Source organism: Poromitra crassiceps (genome assembly GCF_964638095.1).
Source record: "Poromitra crassiceps genome assembly, chromosome: 7".
Taxonomy (NCBI): domain Eukaryota; kingdom Metazoa; phylum Chordata; class Actinopteri; order Beryciformes; family Melamphaidae; genus Poromitra; species Poromitra crassiceps.
The window spans coordinates 55,327,075-55,342,074 of NC_139628.1; the positions used below are offsets into that span (position 1 = coordinate 55,327,075).

General features: G+C 45.4%; 1 long non-coding RNA gene and 1 pseudogene across 2 annotated transcripts in view; both read left to right on the plus strand.

Annotated features, from left to right (window-relative positions):
* Nucleotides 1-15,000, plus strand: part of LOC310779720 (two pore channel protein 2-like) — a 38,856-nt pseudogene that overhangs the window by 18,770 nt on the left and 5,086 nt on the right. Inside the window, exons 14-23 of the transcript in view lie at nucleotides 805-896; nucleotides 1,399-1,480; nucleotides 2,977-3,057; nucleotides 3,528-3,647; nucleotides 3,746-3,805; nucleotides 6,063-6,191; nucleotides 6,393-6,433; nucleotides 6,682-6,778; nucleotides 8,335-8,404; nucleotides 8,909-8,985. The product of the transcript in view is annotated as a two pore channel protein 2-like (transcript). The remainder of the gene's footprint in view (nucleotides 1-804; nucleotides 897-1,398; nucleotides 1,481-2,976; nucleotides 3,058-3,527; nucleotides 3,648-3,745; nucleotides 3,806-6,062; nucleotides 6,192-6,392; nucleotides 6,434-6,681; nucleotides 6,779-8,334; nucleotides 8,405-8,908; nucleotides 8,986-15,000) is intronic.
* On the plus strand, nucleotides 12,831-13,543 carry LOC310780038. Its single transcript, XR_014552897.1, has 3 exons — nucleotides 12,831-12,956; nucleotides 13,158-13,198; nucleotides 13,447-13,543. It is a non-coding gene; the product is annotated as an uncharacterized lncRNA (long non-coding RNA).

Consider the following 15,000-nt stretch of genomic DNA (forward strand, 5'->3'; position numbering starts at 1 on the left):
GAGCAGCAGAGCAGCATACACTTCACCCAGACAGACCCAGACATCAGAAAATTAGCTTCAGAGTCAGTGATGTGCTTGAAATGTTTAATTTCACAAAAGGCTCATTATCTCAGCTCGTAGAAAAAAAGGGATGTTTTTGCTTCAATCAAGCTATCTTCTCCGGCTCATAACTAAAGAACGGAAAATGGGATCAATAAACTTTTTTTTGCAGGTGATAGAAGAGAGTCTCATCGTTATTTGTGCGTGTTCAGTGTTTACATAGTAATTATTAAAAAAATTATATGACTGTTTTAAAATGCATTGCGGCCTATGTGGCACAGCAAGCAACCTTTTGCCCAAGGGCCGTGGCACTCAAAGTGTTAACTGTAGTGCTATTTATCCATCGAGATCAATTGGGGTGAGTTTTGGAAATATCGGACTAAAGAAAATATTTCCCTGATGAAAGTGCTCACAAAAAGGTCTGTGGCTTATCTTGAGTAACCGGGGAATGATTTCTGGAGAGGCATTATTGTTACGTTTTTCAAAAGTAATTTTTGGGGGCGCTTTGAGCACCACAAGCCGAGTGCCACCCAGTTCCATTGTATTGGAGAGAAGGCAGACATCTCTATGGCCGATATCTCCAAAACTCGCCAACTCACACCAAAACCATCTATTCTAGATGAATAAATAGCACTACAGGTAAGATCTATTCTAGATGGATAAATAGCACTACAGGTAATATACAGGTAAGAGGGACAATATGTCTTTTTGATTTTGGACATAAAACAGCTGATCTAACCCGTCTGTCCCTGCGTGTTGATGCAGATGTCAGTCCAGACGTCCATCATCAGGAGGCGGCTGGGAATCAGAGCTGCTTTCCAGGTCCTCAGCTGCCAGGGGACAGGCCGTGCTGCTATGTAAGACACACGCACGCAGATTTGACTAATTAGAAGGCTATTTTATCACATTTTCACAAGTTCTTACATTAGCGGTATGTGGCATTGTCAGTTGCAACCAGGAGATTTTGGAAAGAGACTTTCTCACACTGGTCCAGAAACTGGAGAGTATGAATTTTAAACAGTTACTTCTGCTTAGTGCAGCTCTAATGAATGCTGTAGCGAAAGTAATTAACATAATGTCATTACAGTCTGATGGAATAAACAGTAACATAGAAATGGAGTTCAGTCAGGAGCACTCGTATAGTCACAAGATAAAACCATATATAGCAACAAATGGTAACACAATTTGGTGGCAAGCTGCTCCCTGTTACGCAGCTGACATGCTGAAGGTCAGAATATGAACCAAACACGAGTGGTGTAGGTGATTGTTACTACCAGCTGATATGAACCAAACGTGTGTGTGTGTGTGTGTGTGTGTGTGTGTGTGTGTGTGTGTGTGTGTGTGTTTTTTCCTGATCAGAGAGCGTGTGCGTGTGGATGCGGTGCTGGAGGTGATGTCCAGGGTCCACATGAAGAGCTACTACAGAGCGGCCATCATCAAGGTTACAGCTATATCACACTGTCCAGCAGGGGGAGTGGGCAGGGCTGCATACACACTGCGACTTATACCACTTTCCAGTGTTGGGGGTAACTCATTACAAAAGTAACATATTACATGTAATATATTACTTTTAGCAGTAACTCAGTAACTTATTACTTATAGGATTTCGGTAATATTATACCAGTTACTTTGTCAAGTAACTCAAGTTACAAATTGAGTTACATTTTATTAAATTAAAGCACATATTTAAAAAAGAAACAATCATTTCCTAATCAAACTATGTGTTTTTATGCAAATAACCACTATAGATGACAATAACAAAGGAAAAGAATAACATTTAGAATTTTGGATTGTTTACACTGACTTCAAGGTGGTTGAAATTATTTTTCGGGGTGTTCAGGGGCGGCGATGTCATTCTGCTGCTGCTGTTGTTTTGATGAAAGTAATGCAAAAGTAGTGTAATAAGTAACGAGTTACTCTACACAGAAAGTAATATTGTAAAGTAACTTATTACTTTCAAATGCAAGTAACTAGTAATATGTAGTATATTACATTTTGAAAGTAACTTGCCCAACACTGCTACTTTCACACCAATGACCAGGGGTGCTTTTACCCACATTCAACCCTTCTTTTGTCAGTTCACACCAAGTCAGTCAACACGGGGTTTATCCAATCAATTCAATCCAATTACGGTAAGTCAGGCTGGAAACGGACAGCCCGCCATATTGTTTCGCTGTCACAACGCGTCCTAAATGCAGCGCTTCACTGTGCGGTGAAAGGTGTGTGTGTGTGTCTCAAGGCTCTTGCAACGGTTTGCAGCTAACGCTAACCTTGCTGCTAGCCTTTTGTCCCGCCCCGGTTCTTAGCAACCTGGGCGGTGGCGTTCACACTGAAATCAACCCTTGTCCTTTCAAACACAAAATCAACCTGGGAATAAGCCTTGTTGGACCTCGGTCTGAAAGGGGTATTTCACTGAATGAGGTGCAGGTCTGAGAGAGAAGAACACCCCTGCAGGTACAGGTGTGAGAGAGACTAATTGAATTGACTTTTAAAGACCTTTTTAGACTACGTGGAATTCACGACCAAATATAAAACCCACATAAGGAAACTAATGGGGGGGGGGCCTGCTTGAAATGAAAGCTGTGAAACTAATTTATAAATGTTCAGGATAAGAAAAAGCATAGCAGGAAATGGATTGTTATGGGACATGACATCAAATTATGTTTCGTAAAGAAGATAAGATACATACAGTACAGTATTGTACAGCACAGGCCACACAAGGAAACCTGTACTTACATGGTAATACGTTTTTAAGGCATTCATATGTTTTTTTTTACTTTTCTTCTTAAGACCTTCAATTTCAATAATAATTTAATTATTTTAAGATGTATTAAAATCTTTTAACGACCTGCTGCAGATATGACGTATCACCTAGGTTTGTTCATTTAATCAGTCAATTATGTTTTTCTTGTGCCTCCCCACACCTCCGTGGTGCAGCCGTACTCCACCGTGGGCTACATGGACCGAGACGACTTCAGGAAGCTGTTTGACGAGCTGGATAAAGATCGCATGAAAGAGGTACAATTTAACATTTCATTTCACTTTGCGATCTGTAATATACAGCAAGGGAATAGCTCGCACAGCTCCAGGTCTTAGGCAGCTCAATCGGTGCAGGTTGCAGGGAGATCACAGAAACAGAGGTAGGCAACAGCACTCGAATTAGAGTCAATCTTGAGGTTTTTTTATTTATTAAGGGCAAAACAGACGCGTTTCAGCCTTAAGCCATCATCAGCGTACATAAGTGTACATACATGTTCTGATGTACACTGATGATGGCTTAAGGCTGAAACGCGTCTGTTTTGCCCTCAATAAATAAAAAAACCTCAAGATTTACTCTAATTCGAGATCTGTAATATATGCCACTGAATCTCTGTGTGTGTGTGTGTGTGTGTGTGTGTGTGTGTGTGTGTGTGTGTGTGTGTGTGTGTGTGTGCGTGCGCGTGTGTGTGTGCGCGCGTGTGTGTGTGTGTGTGTGCGTGTGTCCACAGCACCCTCCCTTGCCCCAGTACAACTCTCCAGTCCTGCAGAAGCTCCAGATGGTCTTCAGTCACTACTATTTCACTATAGTCGGCAATGCGGTGGCACTGGCCAACGTCATCTGCATAGGCGTAAGTTACACACACACACACACACACACACACACACACACACACACAGACCAAGCTGACTAACATACCCTATAATGTTTCCTTTGCGTGTGTTTCAGACCATCCTGGTGTTGAACGCTGACAAGTCCATTGCCGAGAGAAACGACTACAACATGGAGGTTAGCAGCTGTTGTGTTCTTTGTGTTTTTTTTGTCATGTGGACGTTTTGAAGTTGGTTAATGATGAACACTCAGCTCACATGCTCTGCTGCCTTGACTCAGGGTGCCGGTCTAAGCCCTTGTTACACGGCCCACCCTTGTATACACAGGACGCCGAACGTAAGTAGAGCTGAAGCGTGAAGCAGGCACAGGCTGAACTGACACCTAACCGTTCACACAAGAAGCCTTCTCTTTTCCTCTCACACAGTGCCTCCTCGGCGCGCCTTGAACCCGCCCACAACAACTCCCATTGACTTCATGTCTGGCAGCTTCAAGCTGGACTGAATCCTGAACGATCGCTCCAGCGCGGCTTCGGCGTTGCTTCGCCATGGCGTGCGGCCGGTGTGAACGCTCTCACCTGTTAACAAGGACGCCGGAATGAAACTGCGTGGCTTCAGCGTGTGGCTTTGGCGTTGCTTCGGCGTGGCGCGCGGCCGGTGTGAACGCTCTCACCTGTTAACAAGGACGCCGGAATGAAACTGCGTGGCTTCAGCGTGTGGCTTCGGCGTGGCTTCAGCGTGTGGCTTCGGCGTGGCTTCGGCGTTGCTTCGGCGTATAGTGTGAACGGCCACTAACTGATTAACGCCGCGTGTGCTTCTGTGCTGCAATCCAATCCTCTGTGCCGATTTCAGCTTAATCACAATAATCACAACTCTGTCACTGTGTGTGTGTGTGTGTGTGTGTGTGTGTGTGTGCGTGCGCGTGTGTGTGTGCGCGCGTGTGTGTGTGTGTGTGTGCGTGTGTCCACAGCACCCTCCCTTGCCCCAGTACAACTCTCCAGTCCTGCAGAAGCTCCAGATGGTCTTCAGTCACTACTATTTCACTATAGTCGGCAATGCGGTGGCATATAGATCTGACAACACAGACACACCTGTGTTGTCAGATCTATATAGCTTAAATTCAAACAGTGATTAATTAGTGCGTCTGTAATCTCAACAGCTTTACAGATTGGAGAGAAGAACCTGTTTTCGGAAAATATATTCTCCGTTTGTTTTTGCTCATTCTTAACACATTCACTGCCAACGACGTGTTAACACGTTTTCAATATCCAGCTGTTGACTGCCAACGACGTGTTTACACGTAAAAAAAAATCGATTTATTTTTTTTGACGGTGGATTGTTGATCTGGCCCTTTTGCATCTCCTATTATAGTGTTAGAGCCGCCGGGCGTGTGCAATCCATTCCGCCGACCCACTGAGTGGAGACGGTGCTCAGACTATTGAGAGCCAAGCAAGCCAAGACAGCAGCATGGAAGCCATTATCATGAAAATGGATGGGGCGAAAACGCTTTCGCCTGGGTCCTGGCTGTGGGGGATTGCAAACTTGCATGGTGGATTGCGGATGGAGCACACTTTGAGGCACGCAGCGTAAATATGACCAGAGTCGCAGGGGCTTCATCGGAGCTCTCGGCCAGGGCTCCGGGAGGCGGGCGAGTCCAGCCGGGCTTCCTCGGGGAGCGGCCAGGCACAGCCGCACAGCGGCAGCGGGGCAGTGAGACTGTGACAAGCTTGTGGTGCAGCAGGCCATTTTGCCTTGCAAAATAGCACCAAATTGGAAACAGCCATAAAAGGCTTTTAGAATGGGATTTTCAACCCATTCTTTTTTGTTTCTTTTTCGCTCTAATTTAGAGTAATTTAATTTCTATTCAGAAATTTATTTGAGAGGTCGAGAGTATGAGAAAGTGAATTTGCACAGGTAGGAAAGTGCTTGTGACACGGCGCTGCAGCCAAGAAGAACGCCCACGGAGGGAGGAGTTGAGCAGAGGGGAGTTTCCTGCTGTTATGGAGGAAATTACTGTTCAAAACTATTGTTTAGGTCTTACTGATGCCAAAAATGAATGGTTAAAGTGACTGTTCTATCGAATTTCACAAAAAGCCGTTTATCTCTGAATAATTTTTCTCATGCTTAAACCATGCTGTATTCAACTGCTAATGCTTACATAACTACTAACTCTACAAACTAACTCTTTTAGACAGAGAAAGCACACATTCTATTAGTTATTTTTAGATGATTGGTGTTCACGAAGTATTAACAGAAAAGAATCCTCGGCTGTTGTAAAATGAGCCTAGAATCCTCAAAAACCCCCCTGGCAGAACCTACCGACAGCATTGAAAAAAGGCTGGCAGTCAATGTGTTAAGACAATCTGCTTCACAAATGAGTTGAAGTGAATGTGAATGAGCCCGGCCTAAACTGACCACTGTCCCCCATTGGCTGCCAGGTGATCAACTGTTGCTTCATCATCTACTACCTGTCGGAGATGTGTCTGAAGATCTTTGCCTTAGGCTGGAGAGGCTACCTGTCCTACAGGAACAACATCTTTGACGGCCTCCTCACCATCCTGCTCACGGTAACGTGGCTGCACCTGCTGAATACCTATGGAACTGTCGCGTTAACTTGACTCAGTTGTTCAAGGAATACACAGTTTTGGGGGGATTGGCCCAAAATCATCCATGTGTCTCTGTTAACTCTACCAAAAACTTTTCATATTCCTTTAATGCAAATAAATTCAATTTCAATTTCACTCATTGCATTTATTTCCCCCATTTAGGCCCTGCAGATCACCATATTGGCCACCTACAGACTTCCATTGTAGGTTTCTATTTTACTCCCTTCATAAATGTTTACATATTATGATTGCACACCTGACTTGACACTGTGTATGTGTGTATGTGTGTGTGTGTGTGTGTGTGTGTGTGTGTGTGCGCGTGCGTGCGTGTGTGTGTGTGTGCGTGCCTGCCTACGTGTGTGTTTGCGTGTGTGTACGTACGTACATGTGTGCACGTGCATGTGTGTGTGTGTGTGTGTGTGTGTGTGTGTGTGTGCACGCACCACAACAGGGACCCAACAACTCACAGTCTGTCTCTGTGGGAGATGGTTCGCCTGGTCAACATGCTCATCGTCTTCCGCTTCCTGCGCATCATCCCGGATATCAAGGTACAGGACATGCTACAGGACATGCTACAGGACAAGGTACAGGACATGGTACAGGACATGGTACAGGACATGGTACAGGACAAGGTACAGGACATGGTACAGGACAAGGTACAGGACATGGCTGCGTGTCCAAAGCTCAAGCTGCGCTGACACTCAACGACCTCATCACAAATAAGATCGTGTCATTTTGTGTCCCTATGTGTGTTAAGCTCCAGACACGTGGGCCAACAGTCGGCCATCGGTCAATGTCGGGCCGTCAGTGAGCGACTGTGGCCCTACAGTAGTTTTTGCGGTGTGTCCCGCACCGTTTGCCCTAGTCATCCCGCTCAGCCTGTTAAATCGTCAGTGAGAGAGATCGCTCCGATTGGCCGGTCAGCTGGCCTTCAGCAAAGCCCCTGGAGCCTGTCGCTGTATGATATCGCCCGTTTCGTTTCGTGCTTTCTCCATATTTTTCTAGCTCCGCCTCTTCCGTTTTTCCTCCACAAGCAAAAGACCAGGCAAACGCTGACAACGTCAGCGCCATCTGCGACTCTTTTTATCAGAGATATTCTGGATTAGAAGTAGCTATATTACTAAACCGTCACAGCACGCACAAAACCTTCTTCTCACTTTTCAACGTCATCCCTACTGTATCTGATCATTCCAATACACATTTTCACAACGATGTATCATAACAACGGTTTGTATATGTGCAGTACTAGGTCTCACGCAGGCACACAACGTACGTGCTAGTTGTCGTCTATAAAGAGCTGCAGGGATGACGTATTTTTGTAGTCAGAACGCGGAAGTCCCGGACTTCCTGGTTCTTCACTGTTTCTGTCTATGAAATTTTTGAACGGGTTTTTGCCGCGATACTTCTAATAATCTCTCTGGGCAACGCTGGCTTAATGAAACGCGAACCAGAGTTCAGTCGGATAATCTTCACAGATGAGGACCACTTTCATGAGTTTTGTAGCGTAAATGCGAGCCCTAGAAGTAAAAAGCTCGAGCTAAGCTAATCCAGAACTACACACTGTCGCATAGGCTTCCACGTCACGTCAGCGCTCAACCTGGACTGTTGTTGGATGTGTGCACTGATTACCCCGGGCTGAACGGGCTGAACCAGGTGAGGGAAAGAGAATTTCCGTGTTCGTCCTTTGAAGTGGTGACGTTATTGACGTATATATCCCCATCGACTCAACAGTGTAGTCTCATTTAGCCGTTTGCTAGCTAGCCGCCCTTTTAACGGCACATAAAAGCTTCAAAACTCATAAAAGTGGTCTTCATGTGTGAAGATGATATTACTAAACACTGGTTCGCGTTTGATTAAGCCAGCGTTGCCCAGAGAGATTATTAGAAGCATCGCGCCAAAAACCCATTCAAAACTCCCATAGGCGAAAACAGTGAAGAACCAGGAGTGTTAGCATCGATGATTTCCGGACTCATCCCTGCGGCTCTCTATTGCGGTGTGTTCTTAATGCAACTTTTCAGCCCCCGACACAGGCGACGCATGCTAGTTCTTAGATGGCAGTCTGGTGTGTCTGGGCCCTGATGCATACCTCATTTTGTTTCTCCAGCTCATGTCTAGTCGCCAGTACGCTGCTGGACCTGGTGAAAAACCTCCGCGCCTTTGCCGGAGTGCTGGTGGTGAGTGACGTCATCACACACACTGTCCACATCAGCATACGGCCATACAGTTGGTGTGCCATGTTTGGTCATGTTTTATTTAGAATTAGAAACATACATTCATTTATTAATTCATTCATTCAAGAGTTTCATTCCAAAGTGAGACATCTACTATTTGAACACATAGCTGCTCTTTACTGTAAAATATTGCATTTTATTCAAAGTATTCGCAATATTAAGAGCTTTGATTTAGATTTAGAGGAGCAAACATACAGAAATGTGTCCACACTTGCAAAAGTGCCTTAATATAAATATATTAATAATAAAAAAATAATATAGTGATGATAAAAAGGAATATTCCTGACAATGACTTCCATCACAGACACGTATTTGTAATATTCATTGATATGGGTGATGCATTCAAGGAGAAAAACAAAATTATTATTTTTTTAAATCAAAGTGTAGCATTTTGGAGTGAACCTGCTACTGTACTTTCCTAACAGCAGATCCCTCCTCTCTCTGTAGGTGGTGTACTATGTGTATGCTGTGATTGGGATCTGGCTATTTGAGGGAGCAATTACACCACCATCAACACACATGAGGTATAGTGATATAGTGAACACACATGAGGTATAGTGATATAGTGAACACACATGAGGTATAGTGATATAGTGAACACATGAGGTATAGTGATAGTGAACACACATGAGGTATAGTGATATAGTGAACACACATGAGGTATAGTGAACACACATGAGGTATAGTGAACACACATGAGGTATAGTGAACACACATGAGGTATAGTGATAGTGAACACACATGAGGTATAGTGAACACACATGAGGTATAGTGAACACACATGAGGTATAGTGAACACACATGAGGTATAGTTAACACACATGAGGTATAGTGAACACACATGAGGTATAGTGAACACACATGAGGTATAGTGATAGTGAACACACACATGAGGTATAGTGATATAGTGAACACATGAGATATAGTGAACACACATGAGGTATAGTGAACACACATGAGGTATAGTGAACACACATGAGGTATAGTGAACACACATGAGGTATAGTGAACACACATGAGGTATAGTGAACACACATGAGGTATAGTGAACACACATGAGGTATAGTGATAGTGAACACACATGAGGTATAGTGAACACACATGAGGTATAGTGAACACACATGAGGTATAGTGAACACACATGAGGTATAGTTAACACACATGAGGTATAGTGAACACACATGAGGTATAGTGAACACACATGAGGTATAGTGATATAGTGAACACACATGAGGTATAGTGATATAGTGAACACATGAGATATAGTGAACACACATGAGATATAGTGAACACACATGAGGTATAGTGAACACACATGAGGTATAGTGAACACACATGAGGTATAGTGAACACACATGAGGTATAGTGAACACACATGAGGTATAGTGAACACACATGAGGTATAGTGAACACACATGAGGTATAGTGAACACACATGAGGTATAGTGAACACACATGAGGTATAGTGATAGTGAACACACATGAGGTATAGTGATATAGTGAACACACATGAGATATAGTGAACACACATGAGGTTTAGTGAACACACATGAGGTATAGTGATACCTCCTTAATATAGTTTTACTTTTCTTCTCCTCTCTCATCTACTTAGCTGGTTTACATTCAATAAAATGTCTCTCACTGATTTCTGATTTCTCTTTCCCTCGCCAAGAGGAAAGAAGCTTCCTCTCACAATACTTAGCCTGCACATTTTAAAACGGACAGTAAACGCTTTCTTCCTCAGTCCTCATCCACCACGTTATTGAAGATCCATTGCATTTACACAGGAGCCAAATGTGTGTCTCTGACCACGTCTGGAGCTGGTTTGGGTGATCAGATCTTCAATGCATTTCCATGTGTGATCAGAAAACACCGTGAAGATCTGTTAAAACGCAGGGGGAGAGGAGGTCCAAAAAGCGAAAGCAGTCAAATACATAGAGACAGTCCGCATGTGTGGGAACGCCCACAAAATGTTAAACGGCTGGCGCGCGAGTGGGCTAAAACCGCCCATATATCTCATGGGCTGACTCACCAAAAGACGGTGCTGCAGCTTTAAACTACATGTTTGGGGGTTCTAGAGCAGAACACAAGACGCCTGCTCAGATGTGCGTTTACTGCGGTGGTTAAATCCCCGATCGTGTCTGCCTGGGCTGGGCTATCAGCTAAATTCTAACTTTGCTGAATGGATAGAACGGGGGTTTTTACCCCACCCTGACCACGCCCCCAGCCAGGCTGAGCCAGCTAACCCAGCGTCTATGACGAGACGTGGCCTCAACCTATACCAAATGAAGCAGGCACAGGCTGAACTGACACCTAACCGTTCACACAAGAAGCCTTCTCTTTTCCTCTCACACAGTGCCTCCTCGGCGCGCCTTGAACCCGCCCACAACAACTCCCATTGACTTCATGTCTGGCAGCTTCAAGCTGGACTGAATCCTGAACGATCGCTCCAGCGCGGCTTCGGCGTTGCTTCGCCATGGCGTGCGGCCGGTGTGAACGCTCTCACCTGTTAACAAGGACGCCGGAATGAAACTGCGTGGCTTCAGCGTGTGGCTTTGGCGTTGCTTCGGCGTGGCGCGCGGCCGGTGTGAACGCTCTCACCTGTTAACAAGGACGCCGGAATGAAACTGCGTGGCTTCAGCGTGTGGCTTCGGCGTGGCTTCAGCGTGTGGCTTCGGCGTGGCTTCGGCGTTGCTTCGGCGTATAGTGTGAACGGCCACTAACTGATTAACGCCGCGTGTGCTTCTGTGCTGCAATCCAATCCTCTGTGCCGATTTCAGCTTAATCACAATAATCACAACTCTGTCACTGTGTGTGTGTGTGTGTGTGTGTGTGTGTGTGTGCGTGCGCGTGTGTGTGTGCGCGCGTGTGTGTGTGTGTGTGTGCGTGTGTCCACAGCACCCTCCCTTGCCCCAGTACAACTCTCCAGTCCTGCAGAAGCTCCAGATGGTCTTCAGTCACTACTATTTCACTATAGTCGGCAATGCGGTGGCATATAGATCTGACAACACAGACACACCTGTGTTGTCAGATCTATATAGCTTAAATTCAAACAGTGATTAATTAGTGCGTCTGTAATCTCAACAGCTTTACAGATTGGAGAGAAGAACCTGTTTTCGGAAAATATATTCTCCGTTTGTTTTTGCTCATTCTTAACACATTCACTGCCAACGACGTGTTAACACGTTTTCAATATCCAGCTGTTGACTGCCAACGACGTGTTTACACGTAAAAAAAAATCGATTTATTTTTTTTGACGGTGGATTGTTGATCTGGCCCTTTTGCATCTCCTATTATAGTGTTAGAGCCGCCGGGCGTGTGCAATCCATTCCGCCGACCCACTGAGTGGAGACGGTGCTCAGACTATTGAGAGCCAAGCAAGCCAAGACAGCAGCATGGAAGCCATTATCATGAAAATGGATGGGGCGAAAACGCTTTCGCCTGGGTCCTGGCTGTGGGGGATTGCAAACTTGCATGGTGGATTGCGGATGGAGCACACTTTGAGGCACGCAGCGTAAATATGACCAGAGTCGCAGGGGCTTCATCGGAGCTCTCGGCCAGGGCTCCGGGAGGCGGGCGAGTCCAGCCGGGCTTCCTCGGGGAGCGGCCAGGCACAGCCGCACAGCGGCAGCGGGGCAGTGAGACTGTGACAAGCTTGTGGTGCAGCAGGCCATTTTGCCTTGCAAAATAGCACCAAATTGGAAACAGCCATAAAAGGCTTTTAGAATGGGATTTTCAACCCATTCTTTTTTGTTTCTTTTTCGCTCTAATTTAGAGTAATTTAATTTCTATTCAGAAATTTATTTGAGAGGTCGAGAGTATGAGAAAGTGAATTTGCACAGGTAGGAAAGTGCTTGTGACACGGCGCTGCAGCCAAGAAGAACGCCCACGGAGGGAGGAGTTGAGCAGAGGGGAGTTTCCTGCTGTTATGGAGGAAATTACTGTTCAAAACTATTGTTTAGGTCTTACTGATGCCAAAAATGAATGGTTAAAGTGACTGTTCTATCGAATTTCACAAAAAGCCGTTTATCTCTGAATAATTTTTCTCATGCTTAAACCATGCTGTATTCAACTGCTAATGCTTACATAACTACTAACTCTACAAACTAACTCTTTTAGACAGAGAAAGCACACATTCTATTAGTTATTTTTAGATGATTGGTGTTCACGAAGTATTAACAGAAAAGAATCCTCGGCTGTTGTAAAATGAGCCTAGAATCCTCAAAAACCCCCCTGGCAGAACCTACCGACAGCATTGAAAAAAGGCTGGCAGTCAATGTGTTAAGACAATCTGCTTCACAAATGAGTTGAAGTGAATGTGAATGAGCCCGGCCTAAACTGACCACTGTCCCCCATTGGCTGCCAGGTGATCAACTGTTGCTTCATCATCTACTACCTGTCGGAGATGTGTCTGAAGATCTTTGCCTTAGGCTGGAGAGGCTACCTGTCCTACAGGAACAACATCTTTGACGGCCTCCTCACCATCCTGCTCACGGTAACGTGGCTGCACCTGCTGAATACCTATGGAACTGTCGCGTTAACTTGACTCAGTTGTTCAAGGAATACACAGTTTTGGGGGGATTGGCCCAAAATCATCCATGTGTCTCTGTTAACTCTACCAAAAACTTTTCATATTCCTTTAATGCAAATAAATTCAATTTCAATTTCACTCATTGCATTTATTTCCCCCATTTAGGCCCTGCAGATCACCATATTGGCCACCTACAGACTTCCATTGTAGGTTTCTATTTTACTCCCTTCATAAATGTTTACATATTATGATTGCACACCTGACTTGACACTGTGTATGTGTGTATGTGTGTGTGTGTGTGTGTGTGTGTGTGTGTGTGCGCGTGCGTGCGTGTGTGTGTGTGTGCGTGCCTGCCTACGTGTGTGTTTGCGTGTGTGTACGTACGTACATGTGTGCACGTGCATGTGTGTGTGTGTGTGTGTGTGTGTGTGTGTGTGTGCACGCACCACAACAGGGACCCAACAACTCACAGTCTGTCTCTGTGGGAGATGGTTCGCCTGGTCAACATGCTCATCGTCTTCCGCTTCCTGCGCATCATCCCGGATATCAAGGTACAGGACATGCTACAGGACATGCTACAGGACAAGGTACAGGACATGGTACAGGACATGGTACAGGACATGGTACAGGACAAGGTACAGGACATGGTACAGGACAAGGTACAGGACATGGCTGCGTGTCCAAAGCTCAAGCTGCGCTGACACTCAACGACCTCATCACAAATAAGATCGTGTCATTTTGTGTCCCTATGTGTGTTAAGCTCCAGACACGTGGGCCAACAGTCGGCCATCGGTCAATGTCGGGCCGTCAGTGAGCGACTGTGGCCCTACAGTAGTTTTTGCGGTGTGTCCCGCACCGTTTGCCCTAGTCATCCCGCTCAGCCTGTTAAATCGTCAGTGAGAGAGATCGCTCCGATTGGCCGGTCAGCTGGCCTTCAGCAAAGCCCCTGGAGCCTGTCGCTGTATGATATCGCCCGTTTCGTTTCGTGCTTTCTCCATATTTTTCTAGCTCCGCCTCTTCCGTTTTTCCTCCACAAGCAAAAGACCAGGCAAACGCTGACAACGTCAGCGCCATCTGCGACTCTTTTTATCAGAGATATTCTGGATTAGAAGTAGCTATATTACTAAACCGTCACAGCACGCACAAAACCTTCTTCTCACTTTTCAACGTCATCCCTACTGTATCTGATCATTCCAATACACATTTTCACAACGATGTATCATAACAACGGTTTGTATATGTGCAGTACTAGGTCTCACGCAGGCACACAACGTACGTGCTAGTTGTCGTCTATAAAGAGCTGCAGGGATGACGTATTTTTGTAGTCAGAACGCGGAAGTCCCGGACTTCCTGGTTCTTCACTGTTTCTGTCTATGAAATTTTTGAACGGGTTTTTGCCGCGATACTTCTAATAATCTCTCTGGGCAACGCTGGCTTAATGAAACGCGAACCAGAGTTCAGTCGGATAATCTTCACAGATGAGGACCACTTTCATGAGTTTTGTAGCGTAAATGCGAGCCCTAGAAGTAAAAAGCTCGAGCTAAGCTAATCCAGAACTACACACTGTCGCATAGGCTTCCACGTCACGTCAGCGCTCAACCTGGACTGTTGTTGGATGTGTGCACTGATTACCCCGGGCTGAACGGGCTGAACCAGGTGAGGGAAAGAGAATTTCCGTGTTCGTCCTTTGAAGTGGTGACGTTATTGACGTATATATCCCCATCGACTCAACAGTGTAGTCTCATTTAGCCGTTTGCTAGCTAGCCGCCCTTTTAACGGCACATAAAAGCTTCAAAACTCATAAAAGTGGTCTTCATGTGTGAAGATGATATTACTAAACACTGGTTCGCGTTTGATTAAGCCAGCGTTGCCCAGAGAGATTATTAGAAGCATCGCGCCAAAAACCCATTCAAAACTCCCATAGGCGAAAACAGTGAAGAACCAGGAGTGTTAGCATCGATGATTTCCGGACTCATCCCTGCGGCTCTCTATTGCGGTGTGTTCTTAA